Source organism: Bos javanicus, chromosome X, assembly GCF_032452875.1.
Source record: "Bos javanicus breed banteng chromosome X, ARS-OSU_banteng_1.0, whole genome shotgun sequence".
NCBI lineage: Eukaryota > Metazoa > Chordata > Mammalia > Artiodactyla > Bovidae > Bos > Bos javanicus.
Genome location: NC_083897.1, coordinates 136,900,489 through 136,917,291, shown reverse-complemented (window position 1 = coordinate 136,917,291; position 16,803 = coordinate 136,900,489). Strand labels below are relative to the sequence as shown.

Here is a 16,803-nt window from a genome sequence, read left to right as displayed (position 1 = left end):
CATTGGACAAAGCTGCATTCCTATAGGGCAAAGGTGAGGTGGGCTCAATCAAGAAAAGAATTAACTCAAGGGTCCAAGGTTACAAACATGGAGGCCACTACTTACATTTCTATACACCCATTATATCAATCAATACACTGCCAAGGACACAGTAGGTAAGGAGTATGGAGACTTAGCAGCAAACATTGGCCCAATAAGTGAAAAACCCTTCACTAATACAATTTCTAATCAATCTTTTAACTACTCAAAGGAATCTGTGTTTAGACAGTTTAGAACATCTCCTGCCTCTCACAGTTGGGAGGCTCTGAACAATCACATGTGGCCGGAAAAACCTATTCAGGCAGGCTAGAGGATTTCCAAAGGAGTTTGTAGGTTAAACACTGTCACACCCAGGAATTATTAACTGGAGCTGTAAGCTAACTCTTTTTCAGAGAGAGGTAGTGGGGGACAGCCCCCTGTAAAGTCAGAGGTGTAGGTGAAAGCACAAGCAGAAAGTAGGCAGACTCTGGTTTGGGGGGTAGATGCTCAAGAATTTCCAGGGAGACCCCTGAGGCTTGATCCCGCCTTTGCGTATGCCAAGCCTCCTTCCTCATGACCTTTGCCACGGGCGGAGCTCGCTCCCCGCACTCTTTGGCTTCAAGATTTCTGTTTCAGTTGATTCTCCAGAGACAGACACAAACATCTCAAATTAGAGCTCAGCCTTGTGATTCATGAAATTTTAAAGACTGTGCATGTGTGGTGTAATTACTGCTATAATTTAACGGGGCTGTTTTGTGCCCTAAAGCTGAGAAGCGAGCATACCTTTGTGCGTTCAGAATGTTAATTGAATTACCTCTGACTTTAGTTTATGTTCCTTAAGTCCAAACTCTTAAGTCAGGCAAAAGGGCTCACAGTTATGTAGTACCATACTTAACTACCCTTTTTATAAGCAAGGATTTTTATACCGAAAATAAACAGAGGCATACAGACATAAACCCATAAATTATGTGGGCAAGTACTTTAAAGGAACATGTATTTGCACAAGGACCAGGAGAGCTTTCCTAAAAGGGACCAGGTCCTGGGAATTCTCTCTAAAAGTGATTTATTTCTGTCAACATTCTTCTTCAATTTAAACATACGCATTCACATATATTTAAATTTCTCCAGACATTTGACTTTAAAGCTTTACTTCTGATGTTCTGAATAAATACCTTTAGCAAAGAAGCAATAAAGTAAGTTAAGGCAGCTTTTCTTTTTGAATCTACCTTTCTTGTACAAATCTTCCTCTAAACACCTAAAGATCATTTGATAATATGTCTTTAGAAATGTTTCCTATAAAGTATGTGTGTGCCTATATATGTATGAATAGCATATACATGATACATATCATACACACATATATTACAAACTACTGAAATGTTTCTTATTGCCCTGAATTTTTTTCGTACTGAAGAGTTCTCAGCTTTCTGGCAAAGGAGATTTCCAACTTTATAAATGTATTTATACAATGAATTTCAACAAGAATTTATTAAACATCTACTCTGTATAGATGGATGTGGTGTGTCAATGCATATTATTATCATAGTAAGTTAATTGTCAAAATAAAAGCAATAATAAGCTATGATGTTAAAAAAAAAAACCATACACTTCATGCTGCTGCTAAGTCACTTCAGTTGTGTCCGACTCTGTGCAACCCCGTACATGGCAGCCCACCAGGCTCCCCCGTCCCTGGGATTCTCCAGGCAAGAACACTGGAGTGGGTTGCCATTTCCTTCTCCAATGCATGAAAGTGAAAAGTCAAAGTGAAGTCTCTCAGTCGTGTCCGACTCTTAGCGACCCCATGGACTGCAGCCTACCAGGCTCCTGCATCCATGGGATTTTCCAGGCAAGAGTACTGGAGTGGGGTGCCATTGCCTTCTCTGCATACACTTCATAGCCACAGATAAAAACAGACTTATGAGACCATTTTCTACCTTTCTAACTGATTAAGAAGCAAGAGAATGAAACACGCTTTTAAAAAGCTTGGTCCCTGGTGTGTCATAACAGGAATTGTCCATTCTCCAGCCCTGGTAACCCATTTGCCATACAATCTTGACGATCATCTTCTACCAAAGGATACTATACATGGCCATTGGCACATGTCAAGTTATCTCACATCCTAGGTTATTACTCAGTGCCCAGAAAGTCTTCCTATTATTTCTATTTCCTGTAAAATAATCCTCAGTTCCCAGGAGGAGGTCATTTTGCCTTAAATAATGAAACTGCACTTTGGGTTATGTATCCTCTTAGTGTGTATCAAGTATATTATCCCGAATACAAAAATCTCATCTGTTAGCTTAATGCAAAGCTTTACTTTCCCCTCACTTATAACTTACAGAAAGACATGTTGAACAAGTTAGTTATGTCAATACATGTCTGTTAAGCCCATGAGCTGAATTCCAAAAGGACTGAAGGAATTTTTTTTTAAATGCTCTGCTTACACTGCTGCAACGTTAACATCGCTGACCCAATTAGAAACATACATGGATAGCTCTGTATTTGTAACATTCTGTATGATTTAAATGACAAGGTGCCCTAAAAGGGAGCCAAGATATGTGTTCTGATGTTCCAGAAGTGGTTCTCTCTGGCAAAGGGAGTGTGATTCTTCAGCTAATCAGAGAGAGATCTCTCTTTAAATCTGGAGCTGGAGAGCCTCAGCATAAGAAAAAGAATGAGCACAAAAGGTGTCCAGAACAGGACTTTCTCTGCTGTTCCTCAGACCCAGGAATCCTGCTGGTGTGAAGATGGGTACATCCAAAGAGAAAGCACCCCGAGGAGTGGCTGACATGACCCCGTGACCTTCAGCCAGGTCACCACACACCCAACAGCTGTCCCCAAGGAGACTGCCTCGGCTCTCCCTTTGCTGGTAATGAGACTCCATGGATAAACCCTCTTACCTGGTTCCAGGATTTCTTTCTCAGTTCCTGCTCCATCACTGCCTCTTCTCAGCTCCAAATCTTCTGGCTCTACTTCCTGCCTCTCTCCACCAGGACAGACTTGGACACCCTGATGTTTGGCACCTTGCCTTAATATGGTTTCAACTCACTCTCTGGCACCTGTGCCTCTGGCTCCCCCTCCATCCAAACTTTGGCATCCAGGAGTTTTCTGGTTGGCCAGTGCTTCCATCAGATGCAATCCTACCTAATAAGAGCAAAGCAAACAGTCTGAACCATATCCTAAAAGTACCCTATCCATCAGTCAATATAGGCTTAGTGATGTGCGTGTAACAAATAGCTCCAAACTCTCCATCATCTAAAGTTGAGGTTTGTTCAGCTTATCCTACATGTTCAGTATGGCCCAGCTATGACTCTACTCCAAAACACTTTTGCTCAGAGGCTCCACCACTTGGAACATCCCTGGTCCCCACAGCTAGAGGAAGAAAGCATGAGGTGTTACAAATGAGCTCTTAAAGACTCAATGTATTTGCAGCCATATTTCTTTGGTCAAAGCAAGTCATGCAGCCCTGCCTGCCTCATGTCAAGGGGGCATGAAGGTACAATCGCACCCAAAGGCAGGAGAACCAGAGATATTGCTGAATAATATTAACTGTTACCACAGGCATGAAGTTTTAAGTCACAATTTTCTGATCTCATTGTTTATGGAACTAGAATATTGACTATAGTGTTGGTTGGCTCTGTTAACTCTTAGTAATCCCTAGAGAAAGCTTGAAGATTTAATTAGGGCTTCCCAGGTGGCTCAGTGGTAAAGACCTGCAATGCAGGAGACCTGGGTTCGATCCCTGGGTCAGGAAGATCCTCTGGAGGAGGGCATGGCAACCCACTCCAGTACTCTTGCCTGGGAAATCCCCTGGACAGAGGAGCCTGGAGGGCTACAGTCCATGGGGTCACAGAGAGTGGGACATGACTTAGCAACTAAGCACAGCACACATGCACACACTGCAATACAAAAGGGCGAGAAGAAGCAAGTCCTTGATTAAAAACAAAACTTCCAATGCTATAACTACTAACTGTCATTAGTCCTAATATATTAATATTAATAACAGCTAAGGTTTCATTTCTCAGGCATTTGCAGCACACCTCTAAGCTCTTTACATATATAATTTCTATAAGTCTACAGCAAGACCATGGTACAAGTACTCTTTTTATTCTCATTTTATAGACAAGGAAATTTGACCCAGTGATGTTTAGTAATGTGCTTGGGGGTGACAGCTATCATGGTTTAATGGATGCTATTTTAATCTTTAAAATATTAACATGAAAGTGTCACATAGTTTGGCTCTTCTACTAGCTCCAGGGTTTCCACACTGGGTTACTGTGAGCCTCCTGGCTCATGATTTCTAAAGCAATGTCAGTCTTTAGGCTTTAATCCAGAGAAGATTTTTGGCACATCACAGAGAAGAATGGAGTGGGGTGGGGTGGGGTGGGGAGTACACGACTTTTGATTCTGGCTAAAATGTACAAAGTCCTAACAGAGCATCATTCTTACTCCAACCACCAAAATAGCCCTGATGGCTACAAAAATCAAACTTTTATAAACTCCTTTCAAGAGCAAAGATGCAAAGAACCCTAAAGGAACAAATTTCTAGAAAACAATGAGCTAGTCCCAAGTGAGAGGAGAGCCGTAAGTGTTCTCACTCACAGCAGAATGACAAATGGAGATGAAATTCAGACGGAAAGCATAAGGAGAAAGGAGCCAAGTTGCAGTGAAAGTTCAGTGGTCATGTGTGGCGGACACGTGGACAACACCAAGAGTTCGGCCACAGAGCGAGTCTATGCTGAGCCATCAAATCATTCCCACAGGGTGTCACAAAGTTCTCAGGAGTATTGTGCCAAAGGTTGGAGCAGGACAGAAAATGGATTTCCCCATTGGAGGAATAGGGCCTTTCCCAAGGAAATGGCAACCCTCTCCAGTATTCTTGCCTGAGAGATCCCATGGACAGAGGAGCCTGACAGACTACAGTCCACGGGGTCACAAAGAGTCAGACACAACTGAGCAACTGAACAACAAGTGCAAGGCAGCCATCTCCCATCTCCAAAACCAGACCTGATTAAAGTGTACCCGTGACCCTCTGGACTCTGAGGTCCCAAAGGCCTGGGGCTTGTCAGTTGAGAGAAATTAACCTATGACATTCCTGGTAAGTCAGCAATAGAAGAACAATAAGAATCTACAAATTACCAAGGAAATGTGACCTTAAACCCAAACTGAAAAGACTGACATCAAATACTGGTGAGGTTAGGGAGCAACTAGAATTCTTGTACATTTCTCATCAGAGTTTAAAACAGTACAACCACTGTGGAGAACTGTTTGGCCATTTTTTTAAATTAATTACTTTATTTTAATTGGGGAATAATTACTTTACAATATTGTGATGGTTTCTGCCATACATCAGGATGAGTCGGCCACAGGTATACATGTGTCCCCCTCCCATCTTGAACCCCCTTACTTCTCTCCTCACCCTATCCCTCTGGGTTGTCCCAATTTCTAACAGTCAAACACACATCAGTCCTAAGAAACAACACTCCGCTCCTGGGTCATAATCTAAGATGAATAAAAATGTATGTCCAAAAAAAGATTTATTTACAAATGACCAAAGCAGTGTAACTGATGAGCTCAAAATTGGAGACTACTTATGGGTTCATCAACATGTAGGTAAAGTTTTGTGTGTTCACACAGTACAATACTAGTCAGCAACCTGACTTACCTGTACAATCAAAAACATAGATGATTCTCAGAAATATGCTGAGTGATAGAAGCAAGGCATAAGAGTACCCATGAATCTACCCATTTATACGAAGTTCTAAAACAAGAAAAATAATGCATGGTGATAAACCCCAAGTTGAATTAGCCAGTGAAGGGCACAAGAGAGCTTTCTGGGATAACAGAAATGTTCTATTTTTTTGGCTTTGGATGGTTAATACATGTCATTGTCAAAATTTAGTTGAAATGAAGATTTGTGCAATTTACTAGAGCTTAATTATACCTCGCTTTTAAAAGGTATAAGGTTAAATATTGTTCTTTCAGAGTACGTGAATGAGTCAGCTCCAAACTGAGTCCATAATATCAGAGTTAAATGCCAGGTCTTGTAGGCCACCCAAGGTCAGTATAAAACAATCACAGCACTTCTCTTATTCAGAGCTTTTGACAGTCAGGTGCAGACATGACGGGACCTGCTAGAAAAGGGCACAATCCCACACCTCATGAGTGATTCTATCCTTTCATCTGTTTCTACCCAGTGTTATCTCATGCTGAGTTATCCAAAACCTGCTGATGTGTCACTGCTATAACCTCTCAGTGTGAGCCTTTAATTGCTCAGGGTCAGCCCTTAAAACACTGGGGATTCCCACTCTAACTGCACAGAGCTTATCAATGTATGGCGTGCTAGAGCTCTACTGCTTATTTTGTTATTGCCATTTCTGATCTTAACTTCTCCACACAGGCAAACAGTTTTCCGTAAGGCTCCTCTGACATGCTCCAAAATGACTCCTCCTAGAGAGATAGAAAGTGGTATTATGCAGTAGGGTGACCGCAGGTGAGAAAACAAGCAGCTTGTCTTAATACTGCCTAAAATGGCACTCCTCACACTTGTTTGTACATAGGAAACGTCAAGGAATATTGTTAAAATTATGATGCTGATTGAGCAAGCCTGGAGTGGAGTCCAGGGTTCTAAATGTCTAACAAGTTCCCAGGTTCTAGGATGTTGCTGGTCCACAGTCCACACTGATTTTAAGGCCAAAGTTTTCCTTTCTCTTCAGTTTCTGGAAGGTGTCTCTCTCCATGTGTGAATTCTCAGTCCAGGGTTCAGCTTTTGACTGCTTCAGGTTTAAACGTGCAAGCTAGGGTTCCAGCAGTGGACCAAGGTTAGCTTTTGGAATTAAAAATAAACAACCTGGAAAGGCATTTTAGTTTTCATAGATTAATTCAAAATTATTCCATCTCTTCTCATGTCCTCCCATCATCCATCTGTAGGACTCCCATTGATCAGTAGCTTCCACAGAGTAGGCAGACCTTCCAGAAGCATCTAGGATCAGACAATGAGTCATAGGCAGGAGCTTCACCAAGACTTCAGCTCACATCAGTTAGGATATACATCCTGACTGACAGAGAAATAGGGATGCAGGTCAGTAAGTTCCTCTCTGGAATGGGTCAGAGCCTGCTTCCATAACCAAGTGGGGAAAACAGCTTCCTTCCCCATTGACTCTGCTGGGTACAATGATGATTCTCAGATGGACACAAAGGAAAAGATATTTTACCCCAGAGTGACCTTTTGGCAACAGCATTCTAAGAGATGGTAAGATTATGACAGCATGGTATTTGGCATCCAAGTTCTTGAATCATTCAAAAAACATTTAAGATGTGATCTTTACCCAAGAATTCCAGAAACTTTTTTAAAGAAAAATACACTTGAGACACTGAATCTAAATAATTCAGAATATTCATAAATTCCCCAACCATTTAAGCACTTGATTCATTATTTAGGAAAAACTTTATATGCAAAACAAAAAATAACCAGTGCTTAACATAAAGACATAGAAGACTTATTGCAATTGATCAGGTTTAATTGGATAAGTGGCATTAGTCCTTGACCACATGAATATTTTGTGAAAAAATAAACCACAAACAACCAAAACATACAAGGGGGCCACAGAGGATGAGATGGTTAACTGGCATCACTGACTCAATGGACATGAACAAACTCCAGGAGATAGTGAAGGAAAGGGAAGCTGGCATGGTGCAGTCCATGGGGTTGCAAAGAGTAGGACACAACTTAGTGGCTGAACAACAACAACATACACAACGTGACAGCAAAAGAAGTCTTCAATCTGCTCATAGTTTTGCTAGATCAAACTTTTAGAGGAAAACAGGCAGAATACTCTCTGACATAAATCGCAACCAGATCATCTATGACCCACTCCCAGAGTAATGGAAACAAAAACAAAAACAAACAAATAGGACCTAATTAAACTTAAAAGCTTTTACACAACGAAGGAAACTATAAGCAAGGTGAAAAGACAGCTTTCAGAATGGGAGAAAATAATAGCAAATGAAACAACTGACAAAGAATTAATCTCCAAAATATATAAGCAGCTCATGCAGTTCAATACCAGAAAAAGGAACAATCCAATCAAAAAGTGGGAAAAAGACCTAAACATACATTTCTCCAAAGAAGACATACAGATGGCTAATAAACACATGAAAAGATGCTCAATATCACTCATTATTAGAAAAATGCAAATCAAAACCACAATGAGGTATCATCTCACACAAGTCAGAATGACCATGAGCAAAAGTCTACAAACAATAAATGCTGGAGAGGGCATGGAAAAAAAGGAACCCTCTTACACTTTTGGTGGGGATGCAAACTGGTACAGCCACTATGGAGAATAGTGTGGAGATTCCTTAAAAAACTGGGAAGAGAACTGCCATACGACCCAGCAATCCCAATGCTGGGCATACATCCAGAGGAAATCAGAAGTGAAAGAGTCACATGTACCCCAATGTTCACTGAAGCACTATTTACAATAGCTAGGACATGGAAGCAACCTAATATTCATCAGCAGACAAGTGGATAAGGAAGTTGTACTACATATACACAATGGAGCATTACTCAGCTATAAAAAGGAACCCCTCTGAGTCAGTTCTAATGAGGTGGATGAAACTGGAGCCTATTATACAGAGTGAAGTCAGAAAGAGAAACACAAATACCGTATATTAACGCATATACATGAAATATAGAAAGACAGTAACAATGATCCTATATGCAAGTCAGCAAAAGAGACACAGATGTAAAGAACAGACTTTTGGACTCAGTGGAAGAGGGCGAGGGTGGGATGATTTGAGAAAATAACACTGAAACATGTACATTACCATATGTAAAACAGATGACCTGTGCAAGTTCAAAGGATGAAGTAGGACACCCACAGCCAGTGCTCTGGGACAATCCAGGGGATGGGGTGAGGAGGGAGGTGGGAGGGTGATTCAGGATGGGGGGCACATGTATACCATAGCTGATTCAGGTCGATGTATGGCAAAAACTATCACAATATTGTAAAGTGGTTATGCTGAAATTAAAATTAATTAATTAATTTAAAAAATAGGCTTTAGTTTCCAAGCTCTTCCAAGTCTCCAAGCTCTCAGCATTTCCCTTTACGTTCTAAGGGCTAGTGGCTCAGGCTGGGGGCAGTGCGGCGGTTTCTGCTGAGTCAGAGATCTCCATTGTATTCTTGTGCACTGGCTTTTGGAACTGAAGTAAAGGCCCTTTCATTTCAGGTGAAATTCCTCTTGGTAGACTAGACCTAGGCTGGTCTTTGGAGAGAGATCAAGTTCTGAGCCTTTGGACTAGGAGGACTAACTCCAAGACCCTAGACTACCAGAGAACTAACTCTCAGTTCAGTTCAGTTGCTAAGTCGTGTCCGACTCTTTGCGATCCCATGAATTGCAGCATGCCAGGCCTCCCTGTCCATCAACAACTCCCGGAGTTCACCCAAACTCATGTCCATTGAGTCGGTGATGCCATCCAGCCATCTCATCCTCTATCATTCCCTTCTCCTCCTGCCCCTAATCCCTCCCAGCATGAGGGTCTTTTCCAGTGAGTCCACTCTTCACATGAGGTGGCCAAAGTATTGGAGTTTCAGCTTTAGCATCAGTCCAAAGAACACCCAGGACTGATCTCCTTTAGAATGGACTGGTTGGATCTCCTTGCAGTCCAAGGGACTCTCAAGAGTCTTCTCCAACACCACAGTTCAAAAGCATCAATTCTTCGGCGCTCAACTTTCTTCATAGTCCAACTCTCACATCCCTACTTGATCACTGGAAAAACCATAGCCTTGACTAGATGGACCTTTGTTGGCAAAGTAATGTCTCTGCTTTTGAATATGCTATCTAGGTTGGTCATAACTTTCCTTCCAAGGAGTAAGCGTCTTTTAATTTCATGGCTGCAATCACATTCTGCAGTGATTTTGGAGCCCAAAAAAATAAAGTCTGACACTGTTTCCCCATCTATTTCCCATGAAGTGATGGGACCAGATGCCATGATCTTCGTTTTTGAATGTTGAGCTTTAAGCCAACTTTTCCACTCTCCTCTTTCACTTTCATCAAGAGGCTTTTTAGTTCCTCTTCACTTTCTGCCATAAGGGCGGTGTCATCTGCATATCTAAGGTTATTGATATTTCTCCCAGCAATCTTGATTCCAGCTTGTGCTTCTTCCAGCCCAGTGTTTCTCATGATGTACTCTGCATATAACTCTATGGAGTATCAAATAGTGAGAACTCACACAAAGGAAACCATTTGAATACAAGTGGTGATTCCAAGTCTATGCCCCGACCAGTAATGCTGAAGAAGCTGAAGTTGAACAGATCTATGAGGACCTACAAGACCTTCTAGAACTAACACCCAAAAAAGATATCCTTTTCATTATAGGGGACTGGAATGCAAAAGTAGGAAGTCAAGAAACACCTGGAGTATTTTTCTTTCTGCCTTACTTCACTCTGTATAATAGGTTCCAGTTTCATCCATCTCATTAGAACTGATTCAAATGTATTCTTTTTAATGGCTGAGTAATACTCCATTGTGTATATGTACCACAGCTTTCTTATCCATTCATCTGCTGATGGGCATCTAGGTTGCTTCCATGTCCTGGCTATTATAAACAGTGCTGCGATGAACATTGGGGTACACGTGTCTCTTTCCCATATACGGAATTTAGAAAGATGGTAACAATAACCCTGTGTACAAGACAGCAAAAGAGACACCGATGTATAGATCAGTCTTATGGACTCTGTGGGAGAGGGAGAGGGTGGGGAGATTTGGGAGAATAGCATTGAAACATGTATAATATCATGTATGAAACGAGTCACCAGTCCAGGTTCGATGCACGGTACTGGATGCTTGGGGCTGGTGCACTGGGACGACCTAGAGGGAGGGTAGGGGAGGGAGGAGGGAGGAGGGTTCAGGATGGGGAACGCGGGTATACCTGTGGCGGATTCATTTCGATATTTGGCAAAACTAATACAATATTGTAAAGTTTAAAAATAAAATAAAATTAAAAAAAAAAAAAAAGAAACACCTGGAGTAACAGGCAAATTTGGCCTTGGAATACGGAATGAAGCAGGGCAAAGGCTAATAGAATTTTGCCAAGAGAATGCACTGGTCATAGCAAACACTCTCTTCCAACAACACAAGACAAGACTCTACACATGGACATCACCAGATGGTCAACACCAAAATCAGATTGATTATATTCTTTGCAGCCAAAGACAGAGAAGCTCTATACAGTCAGCAAAAACAAGACCGGGAGCTGACAGTGGCTCACATCATGAACTCCTTATTGCCCAATTCAGACTTAAATTGAAGAAAGTAGGGGAAACCATTAGAACATTCAGGTATGGCCTTAATGAAATCCCTTACGATTTACAGTGGAAGTGACAAATAGATTCAAGGGACTAGATCTGATAGACACAGTGCCTGATGAACTATGGATGGAGTTTTGTGACACTGTACAGGAGATAGGGAGCAAGACCATCCCCAAGAAAAATAAATGCAAAAAAGTAAAAAGGCTGTCTGGGGAGGCCTTACAAATTGCTGTGAAAAGAAGAGAAGTGAAAAGCAAAGGAGAAAAGGAAAGATATACTCATTTGAATGCAGAGTTTCAGGAATAGCAAGGAGAGATAAGAAAGCCTTCTTCAGTGACCAGTGCAAAAAAAGAGAGGAAAACAATAGAATGGGAAAGGCTAGAGATCTCTTCAAAAAATTAGAGATAGCAAGGGAACATTTCATACAAAATTGGGCTCGATAAAGGACAGAAATGGTATGGACCTAAAAGAAGCAGAAGATATTAATAACAGGTGGCAAGAATACACAGAAGAACTGTACAAAAAAGATCTTCATGACCCAGATAACCACAATGGTGTGATCACTCACCTAGAGCCAGACATCCCAGAATGTGAAGTCAAGTGGGCCTTAGAAAGCATCACTATGAACAAAGCTAGTGGAGGTGATGGAACTCCAGTTGAGCTATTTCAAATCCTCAAAGATAATACTATGAAAGTGCTGCACTCCATATGCCAGCACATTTGGAAAACTCAGCAGTGGCCACAGGACTGGAAAAGGTCAGTTTTCATTCCAATCACAAAGAAAGGCAATGCCAAAGAATGTGCAAACTACCACACAATTGCACTCATCTCACACACTAGTAAATTAATGCTCAAAATTCTCCAAGCCAGGCTTCAGCAGTACGTGAACCGTCAACTTCCAGATGTTCAAGCTGGGTTTAGAAAAGGCAGAGGAACCAGAGATCAAATTGCCAACATCCTCTGGATCATGGAAAAAGCAAGAGACTTCCAGAAAAACATCTATTTCTGCCTTGTTGACTATGCCAAAGACTTTGACTGTGTGGATCACAATAAACTGTGGAAAATTCTGGAAGAGATGGGAATACCAGACCACCTGACTTGCCTCTTGATAAACCTGTATGCAGGTCAGGAAGCAACAGTTAGAACTGGACATGGAACAACAGACTGTTTCCAAATGGGGAAAGGAGTAGGTCAAGGCTGCATATTGTCGCCCTGCTTATTTAACTTATATGCAGACTACATCATGAGAAACGCTGGGCTGGATGAAGCACGAGCTGGAATCAAGATTGCCGGGAGAAATATCAATAACCTCAGATATTCAGATGACACCACCCTTATGGCAGAAAGTGAAGAAGAACTAAAGAGTCTCTTGATGAAAGTGAAAGAGGAGAGTGAAAAAGTTGGCTTAAAGCTCAACATTCAGAGAACTAAGATCATGGCATCCAGTCCCATCACTTCATGGCAAATGTGGAAACAGTGTCAGACTTTATTTTTTGGGGCTCCAAAATCACTGCAGATGGTGACTGCAGCCATGAAATTAAAAGACGCTTACTCCTTGAAAGAAAAGGTATGACCAACCTAGACAGCATATTAAAAAGCAGACATTACTTTGCCAACAAAGGTCTGTTTAGTCAAAACTTTGGTTTTTCCTGTGGTCATGTATGGATGTGAGAGTTGGACTATAAAGAAAGCTGAGAGCTGAATAATTGATGCTTCTGAACTGTGGTGTAGGAGAAGGCTCTTGAGAGTCCTTTGGACTGCAAGGAGATCAGTCCTGAATGTTCATTTGAAGGAATGATGTTGAAGCTGAAAAACTCTAATACTTTGGCCACCTGATGCAAAGAACTGACTCATTTGAAAAGACCCTGATGCTGGGAAAGATTGAGGGCAGGAGGAGAAGGGGACGACAGAGGTTGAGATGTTGGATGGCATCACCAACTCAATGGACATAAGTTTTGGTAAACTCTGGGAGTTGGTGATGGACAGGGTGGCCTGGCATGCTGCGATTCATGGGGTCGCAGAGTCAGACACGACTGAGCGACTGAACTGAACTGAATACAAGACCTGGCATCACCCAACTACCAGTAGCACCCTGTGCAGGATGCCTCACCTAAACAACAAAAATACAAACCAAATCATCAACAGACATAATTACCACCTCATTCAGCCTTGCCCATCAGAGGAAAAACAAATAAATAAAAACTCAGCACAAATCTCACCCTATACAAAGCTTACACAAACCACTGGACCAACCTTAGGAGGGCAGAAACCAAAAGGAAGAAAGAATTCAACCTTGAAGCCTGGGAAAGGGAGACCTCAAACACAATTATTTAAAAAAAATAAATAAAGAAGATGAGCCCATCATAGTTGAACAAAGTTTAGGAGTTCTAAATTTTGCTTAACCAGTTTAAAAATGTATAAATAAATTGTAAATGGAGGAATCCAGTTAAGTGCTGCCTCTAAGGTTCAGGAATCTACCTAAATACAGAAATCTGGGGGTTTATTAAGAAACAGATTGGAGGAGTTGAGCCGGGATTTCTGGTACTCAGCAACACAACTATATAAGCACTTACATAAGCAGTCAACTATTTTATTTTCATTGCTTGCCTTCCCTTCTAAAAGTCTAAAACTCTGCCATCCTAGGACATTATAACACTTGTTCAAGGTTGTGGGAGTCTTTATTCCTAAAAAGCAAGTCTGTATCACTTAACATTGCAATTCTCAAGCATTCACTGAGCACTGGCCCAATATTTTGTTAGCAATTATAAAATGTATATTATCAATCAAGCCTAGTTTTCCTAACATCGCTTTAGCTGAAGCATCAGGATTTCTATCCAGACTCAGAATGAGTGATAAAATAGCAGGTAATAGGATATCTGAGGATAAGCAGAGTGAAACTGAACTATTACAGAAAAGCCCTGGGTTCATTTTCAGCATAGTATAATCACAAACATTGTCACCCTCACTACAGTCACCACCGTCACCCTTATTACTGCATCATTATAATCATCACCATTACTGTCACCATCATAAACTAGTGATAGCACAGAAAATATAGAAGTTTCATTGAAAAGAATTTTGGCTGTAACTATTAAGCCTTACAAATTTATATCCCATTTGAATCAATTTCTCTCCAAGGTACCTGTATGACAGAAATACACGGGTACAAAAAAAAAAAAAAGTATGGAAAAAATTATAGAAATATCAATTCTTACAAATAAAATTACATACTCCTAACAGGAATATTTCTAGGCAAATTGACTCTAAAATTTACATTTCAATAGAAAATTGTTTGAAACAAGGAAAAATTATGAAACACCCTAAATAATTTCAAAGACAAGTTTACTTAACAAATGTTTATCAAGTGGCTATTGTGTCAGGTACCATTTTTAGCCAAAGGGATGACTAAATAAAATCTTGGTATGTTACTACTGCAGAACACTGGGCTGCATGTAATGAGAATAAAAAACACCTAATCAACTAATGTGGGAAAAAATCTCTAAGACATGTTGTGAAGTTAAAACAAATCATGATACAATATATGCAGTACAGTGCAATTTGACTCTCATAATAAAAAGTATCTCAATCTGAGCCTGTAAAAATCCAACTCAATAGAAAATAATCCAGGACGATACCTTATGAACAGGGGATGGATGATTACTTCTAGAGAGGAAAGTGGAATTGAGTAAGCTGTGGACAATTTTGGCTTTGTGTAATATTTGAATTTTTACCAGAAGAATGTGTTTATTACATGCATACCTAAAATTTACCAGGCTACCTGAAAAAATACTGATAAAGTATTACTTGTCAAAATGTAGTCTAGAACAAACTGTACTTAATAGGATGTTTTCAAATACCCTCATTGTTGGTCATTTTCCTAGGAATTCAAATTTAGCAGGCTAGTATCAGACCAACTTTATCTTTGTTAAAAGGCAGGAAGGCAAGTGGTAAGAGAAAGAACACACCAGGATGGTGCTTACCATCAGTTAAATGTGGGTTTTAATCCCTATTTTGGTACCTGATAAACACATATGTTCTTAGAATGTATACTTTAAGTAGCCAGCAACATGATGCCTAACAAAAAGTGACTTAAACAACAGGGGTTTGTTCACTCACACAACCAGAAACCCAGAAACAGAACACTGCCAAGGAAGAAAACTTTAACAGTTCTCCCCTGGCTTTTACCTCATAGTTGCAATATGGCTGCTGCAGCTCCAACAAAACACCACATCCTTATAAGACAGCAGTCCAAGTAAGAAGGAAAGAGGTCTTTTATATATGCAGGTCTCTACCTTATTAGGGAGGATAGATTTTCACAGCAGTTCCCACATTTTCCCCTTACATTTAATTGGCCAGAACCAGGTCACATAGCTACCTTCAAGTGAATCACTGGGGAAGAGAATAATGTTTGACTTAAGCTCAAACATAGTTCATATCCTGAGACTGAGCCCTCTGTGCCTGAGCACATAACTACACACTGCCCACAATAATTCTGGATTCCTCTGTTAACAAAAGAATAATAAAGAAACCACCACTGAACAGCCAGGCTTCTCAGGTGGCTCATTGGTAAAGAATCCACCTTCCAATGAAGGAGATGCTGGAGACACAGGGTCAGGAAGAGCCCCTGGAGGAGGAAATGGCAACACACTCTAGTATTCTTGCCTGGATAATCCCATGGACAGAGGGGCCTGGTGGGCTACAGTCCAGGGGATTGCAAACACCTGGACAGACTGAGCACACATGCATGCACACACTGAACAGCTGATGAACTGCTACAATAAGTATCTAAAGATTCAGTTTGTTCATCTGTAAATTGGGGCAAATGACTTATTCTCAGAACTGCTTGGTACACTAAATAAGATAGCATATGGTAAGCACTTCACTTATTCTAAGTTCTTGGTCAATGTCAGTTTTTGTTCTCAATCACTTCCATCAATAATTATGGCATTATTTCCATATTGAGCCTTTTAAAAGATAGACACCAGGAAAAGTAGGAGCTGTAAAACATATAGTTCTCCATTTCTTGCATTTAGATATTCCTATGGACTTCCCTGGTGGCTCAGACGGTAAAGCGTCTGTCTACGATGTGGGAGACCCGGGTTCAATCTCTGGGTTGGGAAGATCCCTTGGAGAAGGAAATGGCAATCCACTCCAGTACTATTGCCTGGAAAATCCCATGGACAGAGGAGCCTGGTAGGCTACGGTCCATGGGGTCGCAAAGAGTCGGACACGACTGAGAAACTTCACGTTCACGTTCATGTACATAATATATGTATATTCTGCAACCAGAAATGTCATCATTTGTCTGAAATGCCAAATTGGTTTCTGCAGAGTCCTGTTTCTGTCCGCCTGCAATGCAGGAGACCTTGGTCTAATTCCTGGGTCAGGAAGATCCACTGGAGAAGGGAAAGGCTGCCTAGTGGTTCAGATGGTAAAGTGTCTGTCTGCAATGCAGGAGACCCGGGTTCGATCCCTG

At 41.0% G+C, this 16,803-nt stretch overlaps 1 long non-coding RNA gene across 1 annotated transcript in view; it reads right to left on the bottom strand.

The window, feature by feature from the left end:
• Positions 1–1,920: 1,920 nt before the first annotated feature.
• The window catches only part of LOC133242121 (uncharacterized), an 80,185-nt gene continuing 65,302 nt past the window's right edge, over positions 1,921–16,803 (bottom strand). The window contains exon 6 of the long non-coding RNA XR_009734771.1: positions 1,921–3,159. This is a non-coding gene — a long non-coding RNA (uncharacterized LOC133242121). The remainder of the gene's footprint in view (positions 3,160–16,803) is intronic.